At 53.8% G+C, this 8708-nt stretch overlaps 1 non-coding gene across 1 annotated transcript; it reads right to left on the bottom strand.

Annotated features, from left to right (window-relative positions):
- Positions 1-7553: 7553 nt before the first annotated feature.
- Positions 7554-7626, bottom strand: TRNAQ-CUG (transfer RNA glutamine (anticodon CUG)). Its single transcript has one exon. It is a non-coding gene; the product is annotated as a tRNA-Gln (tRNA).
- Between the last annotated feature and the right edge of the window lie 1082 nt (positions 7627-8708).

Raw genomic sequence — 8708 nt, 5'->3', positions numbered from 1 at the left:
GCATTTTCTGGGTGCTTGGCAGCAAATACTGGGCGCGTACCAGTATGATGATGATGGATACCAATCATAATATACTATTTATTGCCAAAAGGCAAGGGGTTGCTGCTGTGTAGCAATGTAACCCTACGTGTGCCAGCCATATGTCTGCCAGCACCCAGATCGCCCTCGGCCTTTTCTGGGTGCTTAGCAGACAATACTTGGCAGAAAATAGTATACTACGACTGGTAGCCATCATTGTCCAACGAGGACGGTTAAAGGCAAGGGGTTGCTGCTGTGTAGCAATGTAGCCCCACGTGTGCCAGCCATATGTCTGCCAGCACCCAGATCGCCCTCGGCCTCTTCTGGGTGCTCAGCAGACAATACTTGGCAGAAAATAATATACTATGACTGATATCCATGATTGTCCAACAAGGACGGTTACCAGTCGTAATAAACCATCTACTGCCAAAAGGCAAAAGGTAAGGGGCTGGTGCAATGCAGCCCTACGGCTGCCAGCCCCACAGCTACCAGCATCCCGATCGCCGATGAAGGCTACCACTCATGCTGCACCGTCTACCGCCAAAAGGCAGTTAGCAGCTGCTGCTGCTGTGTAGCAATGCAGTCCCACGTCTGCCGGCACCCGGAAGACATATGGTGACGGTGAGCTGAGCTGAGCGGGCTCCATGCTTGGCGTGGTATGTTGTCTGCACAGGTAACCCAGGTAAAAAGGCACGAATATATTGTCTGCCGTTGCTGTGACGGCGGGGGAGGGGCCTGACGCAATGTACCCAGAACCCCCCGCGGCACTGCTTTGCATCATTCGGGCATTGCGATCTCAACCCATAATTCCAATGGGCGCCGGAGACTGCCGGAGACTGCGGGAACTGTGGGATAGGTACCCATAGTGCAATGCGCCGGAAGTCGACGCTAGCCTCGGTACTGTGGACGCGGTCCGCCGACTTCATGCACTTAGAGCATTTTATGTGGGGACACACACAATCAGCTGCATACAACCGGTTTCTATAAAACCGGCTTCTATAAATCCGACCTAATTTTGTAGTGTAGACATAGCCTAGGACTAGGGTTTAAATTAGGGTTTAAAAGAGAACTAGATAAAAATTCGTGGAGGTCCATTAATGGCTCTTAGCCAGGATGGGTAAGGAACGGTGTCCCTAGCCTCTGTTTGTCAGAGGGTGGAGATGGATGGCAGGAGAGAGATCACTCGATCATTACCTGTTAGGTTCACTCCCTCTGGGGCACCTGGCATTGGCCACTGTCGGCAGACAGGACACTGGGCTGGATGGACCTTTGGTCTGACTCAGTCTGGCCGTTCTTATGTTCTGGCCCTGATGCTGAAAACACTTCAAGGATACGCATGTCCTGTTACCCGTAGTCATGAGTGCTGGCAGCCACAGGGACACTCCCACCAATTAACAAATACACAGAATTAAGTTTCAACCAATTATTTATTACTGGAATTTTTCCTACAGGGGGCCAGGGAACTGCCGTAGGGATGCGGTACTGGAAGAAACGGGGGATGGGGATATTCTGGGCACAGAGCGCATCCGCCGTGGAGCAGCAGTGACACCTGGTGGCCAGTCGGGGTAATACACAAAGAGTGTTTCCCAGAGAGAAGTGGCCAGCAGGGGCAGCACCAGCCCCTTCCCAGTTGGGGGCGGGGGCTGAGGTGGAGTAGATAGAAGATTGTGGCAGCTGCGTCCCCCTCTCGCCATGAGTCCCTGCCACTCTCTGTGGCCCCACCCCCTGCAGCTTCTCAGTGAAGTGTCAGCCCCGCCTCCTCCCCTCTGAGGCCCCGCCCTCTGCCCAGGTCAGAGGGCAGAAGCCAGAGACGGGAGGGGCGGCTGCTGCGCTAGCTGGTACCATGAGGTGGGCAGCCGCAGTGCTGCCTCGTCTAGTCCTCCTGCTGCTTGGGGCTGTGACTGCTCTTCAGCTCCCGGCTGCCGCCCTTCGACTGCTCGCAGCCTGTAAGAGCTGCCTGGGTGGGGGGCCGGGCCAGGCCCCGGGGCCAGCAGGGTCCCCGGGCAACAGCAACCACGGGCAACTGACATCTCCTTGAGAGGGCACAAAGGGCCCCCCAAGCTTGCCAGGCCCCAGTTAGATGCAGAGGCCTTTCCTCAGGGACCCCCAGGCTAACATAACCAATTCTCTCCACAGACAAGAGTCTTTGCAGCCCTCTCGCAATACTTACCATAAGCAAATTTCTGCAGATCTCTGTCTGGTTTCCATCCCAGGGCTGGGCTCAGGGTGGCCGCTCCTTCTTTTGGTCTCTGCCACAGGCTGGCCAGTCTCTCAGCTACCCAATGTCATTAGGAACTGAAAAGAGAAAGTGAGAACACTTGTAGCTAGGCTGGAACTGATGCATGGAAGACCGAGCGACAGACAGACAGGTGTCACCCAGCTGCTGCTCACTGGATCCTCCTTCTCTATTCCCCTCCAGCCTTCCCAGGGCCTAAAATGCTCATCACTTGTAAGGTACCGACAGCCCCCAGGTCTCTCCACTTCCTCAGCCCGCGACACCCACGCCTGTGGAGCCAGTTTCAGATTCCACATCCTCCCCCGAGGTCTCTCCGAGATGGCTGAGCGTGTCGTCTCCTCCGGCGCCCGACCAGCCCTGGCCTGAGAATGCTGCTTCCAGCTCGCTGTGTGCACAGGGCAGGGGCATCCGGCTCACACCACAGCTTTGACAGGATGATGTTAACATGGCTCTCAGGCCAGCCCTTCCCTCCTGCAGGCCGGAAGCATGGGGAGGGGATGGGGGAAAGCGGATGTCTTTAACCAGCAACCCCCAACCCATTGCTTACCAGGGCCTGCAGCAGAGCCAGTGACATGAGAGGTATCCATGGAAACAGCAGAGCCTCCCTTTTAAAACTGATGGGGCCAAGACCCCACACATTGCTGTGCCCCTGGGCCCCCAAGCATTGCCCCCCCTGCTGGCCAGTCAGGGTAATGCATAGAGTGTGTTTCCCATAGAAGAGCAGTGACACCCAGTGGCCAGCAGTTGTTTCAATAGCCCTGGTCCCTGCTCCTCAGTTTAGTGCAGGCCCCGCCTCCTTCCCCCCCCCCCCCCCCCGTGCAGGTCGGCGGCCGGAAGCTGGAGCTGGGCAGTGCGGGGCGGCTGCTGCGCTGGCTGGTGCTCAGACCACCTGCCCCAAGCACCCTCATTGCCAGGATCCCGCATGATTCTCCTCCCCCCTCCCCGTCCTCCCAGATTGCAAGCTCCCAAGACCAAGCAAAATGTGCAGATGATACAAAACTACTCACGCTAGTTAAGTCCCAGCAAACTGCGAAGAGCTACAAAAGGATCTCGCAAAACTGGGTGACTGGGCAACAAAATGGCAGATGAAATTCAATGTTGATAAATGCAAAGTAATGCACCTTGGAAAACATAATCCCAACCATACCGAGAAAATGATGGGGTCTGAATTAGCTGTTACCACTCTAGAAAGAGATCCTGGAGTCATTGTGGATAGTTCTCTGAAAACCTCCACTCAATGTACAGGGGTAGTCAAAAAAGTGAAAAGAATGTTGGAAATCATTAAGAAAGGGATAGAGAATAAGACAGAAAATATTATATTGCCTCTGTATAAATCCATGGTACGCCCACATCTTGAATGCTGCGTGCAGATGTGGTCGCCCAATCTCAAAAAAGATACATTGGAATTGGAAAAGGTTCAGAAAAGGGCAACAAAAATGAGTAGGGGTATGGAACAGCTTCTGTATGAGGAGAGATTAATAAAACTGGGACTTTTCAGCATGGAAAGGGGGGATATGATGGAGGTCTATAAAATCATGACTGGTGTGGAGAAAGTAAATAAGGAAGTGTTATTTACTCCTTCTCATAACACAAGACCTAGGGGTCACCAAATGAAATTAATAGGCAGTCAGTTTAAAACAAACAAAAGGAAATATTTCTTCACACAACGCACAGTCAACCTGTGGAACGCCTTGCCAGAGGATGTTGTGAAGGCCAAGACTATAACAGGGTTCAAAAAAGAACTAGATAAGTTCATGGAGGGTAGGTCCATCAATGGCTATTAGCCAGGATGGGCAGGGATGGTGTCCGTAGCCTCTGTTTGGCAGAAGCTGGGAATGGGCTACAGGGGGTGGATCATTTGATGATCACCTGTTCTGTTCATTCCCTCTGGGGCACCTGGCATTGGCCACTGTGGGCAGACAGGATACTGGGCTAGATGGACCTTTGGTCTGACCCAGTCTGGCCATTCTTGTGTTCTTAAGCATGTCGGGATGCAAACCTGCCCATGTCCTATGAAGGGAGACAGTATCAGGCAGACAAGTAGAGTGTGTGTTGGCCAACAAAATAGAGAAGAGACAGTGGGGAGAAGGAGGAAATTAACTCAGAGCCGATGGATACTTTCCCGGATCCAGACCTCAGCTGGGGAAGACACATTACTATCTGTCCTGGGGATCAACAGCTCCCCCCATCAATGGGGAAGTTATTTCTGCCTAGAGCCACAGCCAATCAGCAACCTTTTCCTAGTAACCCAGCCTGTAGCAGGGTTAGTGGCCTCCAAAGCATTGTCTTGTGACCTGAGGTGGATCTGCAGAGCTCTGCCTCAGTTTCCCTTTCAGCTCAGGGCCCTTTAATAAGTCCTCACGAGTCAGATAACTAATCAAAGCATTCCCCTTCTGGGGCCCGTTTTAATAAATCCTGCAGCTTCTCCACGTCAGTCCCAAGCTGAGCACAGGCCCTCAGCCCTGAGCGTCTGCTTTTCCTGCAGAATTCAAACACACTCCTCCTCCCTTGAATCAAGAGTCCCCAGCCTCCTTCCCAGGGCTGGGGTCAGTTCAGTCTCTCTCCTGGGCTCTGGAGCTCCCAGCTCTCCTGCTCAGAGAGGGCTTCTCTTCCTTCCCTCCCTGCACCAGACAGTCTTGCTCCCTGCAGCTACTTCCTCACTCCAGCTACCGCTTCTCAGGCATCTGCTCTGCCTAAAACACTTGATACAGTTACACAATTGTTAGACAAGCTTTTTAATTCAGAGATCTATTTTAAGCCCCACATTGGACGCTAGGTAAATATGGGATCATTACTGTTTGAAATGGAAAAAGATCAGAGAGCTTTGGTTATTGCTTGAAAGCAAGTTTAATATGAAATATATTTGATAAACAATTGGTTAATAACGTGGAGCTTCCCTAAACGTGTTATTACTGGGGGCAGGAATAGTTAACAATCAAACCCAGGGTCTTCATTTTCATTTCAAGGGTCAGGTTTCATATTATTCTAAATAAGGAGGATTTTTGACCACGTGTTTGTAGATTTGAAACAAGCGATTTTCTGTCCTTACAGAGCATCTGTGAGCGTTGCCCTCGGGCGAAGGCTACTGAAGAAGAGAAGCAAACAGGGCAAAAAACCAGCAGAGTGGTGCAGTGGAAGCATGCTGGGCCCGTAGCCCAGAGGTTGATGGATCATACCCATCCTCTGCTACGCCCGCGCTGGTTTCTTTTCGCTCTGGGCCTTCAAGCGAGGCGGTGACCAGCAGAGCGCCAAGAACCTAGGCCATGAGGCAAGAGGTGGCTGAGGCGGCAGCCTGCCCGGGAGCTCCCCGGCACACCTCTGGCAGCCTGGGCTGAAGGCAAGCCTGGGCGTGGTGAGGGCTTCCTCTCCCAGCCTGAGGCAACAGTACCCAACTGAAGATTTTGCACTTGGATTAAGCCTGAGTCCCTGGCGTGGCTGCTTGGAGACGGACTTTTGCAGTGCGGCCCCCACACTCTTCCAGACAGCAGGTGACCCCACTGCGTCCAAGAGGGAGCCTTCGAGGTGGCAATAGGGGGACATCACGGCTCCCAGCAGACCTTGAGGAGCCCACGAGGAGCCTTCAGTGGCATCCCTGGGGGAGCAGAAACCCCCCCTCCTTTCCATTAACAGCTGAACTCACTGACCCAGGATACCACAGAGACACCAACCAGCAGCTGGTTTGCCAGGGCCACTGCCCAGCACCCTGCACCGCTTCCTGCCAGTGCCAGAGCTCACAGGGCACTAGCCTGGAGCCAGGGCCGCTTGGTGCTTACGAAAAGCCAGCAGAGTGACACAGGGGCAGCGTGCTGGGCCCATAACGCAGAGGTCGATTAATCAAAACCCTCTTCTGCCAGCACCGGGCCTCCTTCTTCTTACACTGGGCCTTCAAGCGAGGGGGCGGCTGGCACAGCGCCAAGAGTCTAACCTGTGGGGCAGGAGGCGGCTGACGCCCGCAGCCTGCTGGGGAGCTCCCAGAAGTTATTAAGGGACAGAGACTCCTCAATGCCCTTAGTAACAAGGGTTTGGGGTTCACCAAGGCCAGTAAGGGGGTCACTATGTCGGCCCTATAACCCTGGGTGTCAGGTCGCTGTGCAGCTTTGATCTAGAGCTCTGATCCCAACGACCGACCAGCAGCCCACAGCCTCCCCCTGGGTCTGCTCCACCTGGTTACTCCCCCAGCCCCCACCTCCTCCTCCTCCTCCTCCCCCCGTCCTCAGCGCCCCACCCCCGGCCTCCTCCTCCTCCCTGTCCTCAGCGCCCCGCCCCCATCTCCTCCTCCTCCTCCCCGTCCCCAGTGCCCCGCCCCTGACCTCCTCCTCCTCCCTGCTACCCCCAACCTGCCGGGTTCCCCCTTTCAGCCACCGTGGGGTCCTCCAACCCCCCACCCGCCCATCCCCTCTGGGGTCTCTAAATCCCCCATTCCCACCGTGCACCCTGGTAACCCCCCCCTCCCCCACCTAATCCCCCTAGTCCCTTCTTTGGGTCCTCCTGGACACCCCAACCCCACAGTGTTACATTATTTATGAGTGTTTTTAAATTTCATTGCACTGCATTTTTTCCTGCCACTGTCACCTGGCAGCTCAGGGGTGTGAGATTCTCGTCCATTGCGTTTCTGCCCACGGAAAGAAGAGATCACACGTCAGCACCTTTGTAAATAAAAGAGGGGGGGGGGGTTGAGCATTGGCCTGCTAAACCCAGGGTTGTGAGTTCAATCCTTACGGGGGGGGCCACTTAGGGATCTGGAGCAAAATCAGTAGTCAGTCCTGCTACTGAAGGCAGGGGACTGGACTTGATGCCCTTTTGGGGTCCCTTCCAGCTCTATGAGATAGGTATATCTCCGTATAAGTGTGTGGAGGATAGTGGCACTGTGCGCTCATATGGGAATTCCTGGGGAACTCGCCACCCTTGGTGCAGCATTTGACTTGTGCTCGGCGTGAATGTAGCACTGTGGAGTGTCAGGCCCAGGCTGCGTGACCCCCTCCATTTATCCTTGGCACAGAAACAGCCCAGGCAGCGCTAGTGCAACCTTCCCTCCCGCTGCCCTCCACCAGCATCCGCAGAGCCCACCTGTCGGGGCAGGGGGGGAATGTCGCTCCATGGATCCTGGTTCTCAGGCTGGACTGCCCTGGGATGGGGGGGGTGTGGTGTGGCCACATCTATTAGGTCACCAGACTGAGCCAACTACTATCCTTGGTGATTGTTCCCAAGATCCAGGACTTTGTGTTCAAACATGTCCAAGCTTCCTTGGTGAAAATAAAACCAAGGTTTCCTTGCAATATACAGGAAGGAAGTAGATTTTCACCCCAGATGGGACTTGAACCCACAATCTCTGGCTTCAGAAGCCAATGCCTTATCCATTAGGCCACTGGGGCCCTGAAGGCTGACTAATAAAGGGATGGAAATTCTCTCTCATAATTGCACATTCCTCACATTAACTTGGAAGCCAAATACCCCCTTTATGCACCTTACAGAAATGTCTGCATCCCCTGGCAGCGAGGCAACTGTGCAGGTCGCTGACAGAGCTGAGCACCACCTATTTGCCAGCCATCTTTAGAGAAGAACCCCACCCTAGAGTCAGCCCTCCCTCCATCAGCACCTCCACGTCTGTGGCTCTGAGTGGCAGTAGGATGATTAGGGGGCGAATCCGGGGCTGGAAGGGTAACCAGAGAATTGTAGGCATGGTTGGGACCTTGCGAGGTCATCTAGTCCAGTCCCCTGCACTTATGGCAGGATTAAGTATTATCTAGACCATCCCTGACGGGTGTTTGTCCAACCTGTTCTGAAAAATCTCCAATGATGGAGATTCCACAACCTCCCTGGGCAATTTATTCCAGTGCTTAACCACTCTGACAGGAAGTTTTTCCTAATGTTCAACTTAACCCTCCCCTCCTCCCCCCGAGCTTGGTGCAATTTAAGCCCATTGCTTCTTGTCCTGTTCTCAGAGGCTAAGAAGAACAATTCTTCTTTGAAACGTGTGTCCCTGTGGGTGTCTCACTCCAGGAGATGGTGCAACTTCCCTGAGCGCACCCAACCCTCCCAATCTCTGCTACCCTGGGGCTGGCAATGGCTAAAGGGAGTCTGGGAGAATTTCTCCTCTCTCCGCATGGCTCTGATGATGGAGGGAATCCCATGGGAGAAGCTATGTGAATGTCGGGCTCTATGGAGTCGGGGTGGGACGTCAGACGTTGAGCCCTAAGGTGGGGTTGTCATTACCCTGTAGTAACTTCATTATAGGGAGGGAGATTTCAGAGCTCAGATAGAGTGTCCTGCCCTGGAACAGCATGTGGGAATGGGGCAGAAGTCAGGCAATGATGCACTCATGAAAGGAGCTTTCCAGGCCTGGCACAGGAATATGGGGATGTTGCTCTGGTTATTCTGTATCTAGGAACAAAGGAGGGAGAAATGCACAATACAAATGACATGTTCTTCCCACAGCTAAGAGTCCAGGAAAGCC

This window comes from Emys orbicularis, chromosome 15 (assembly GCF_028017835.1).
Source record: "Emys orbicularis isolate rEmyOrb1 chromosome 15, rEmyOrb1.hap1, whole genome shotgun sequence".
In the NCBI taxonomy this organism is placed as follows: domain Eukaryota; kingdom Metazoa; phylum Chordata; order Testudines; family Emydidae; genus Emys; species Emys orbicularis.
Note: the sequence above shows the minus strand (reverse complement) of the source record. Positions and strands in the feature narration are given on the sequence as shown.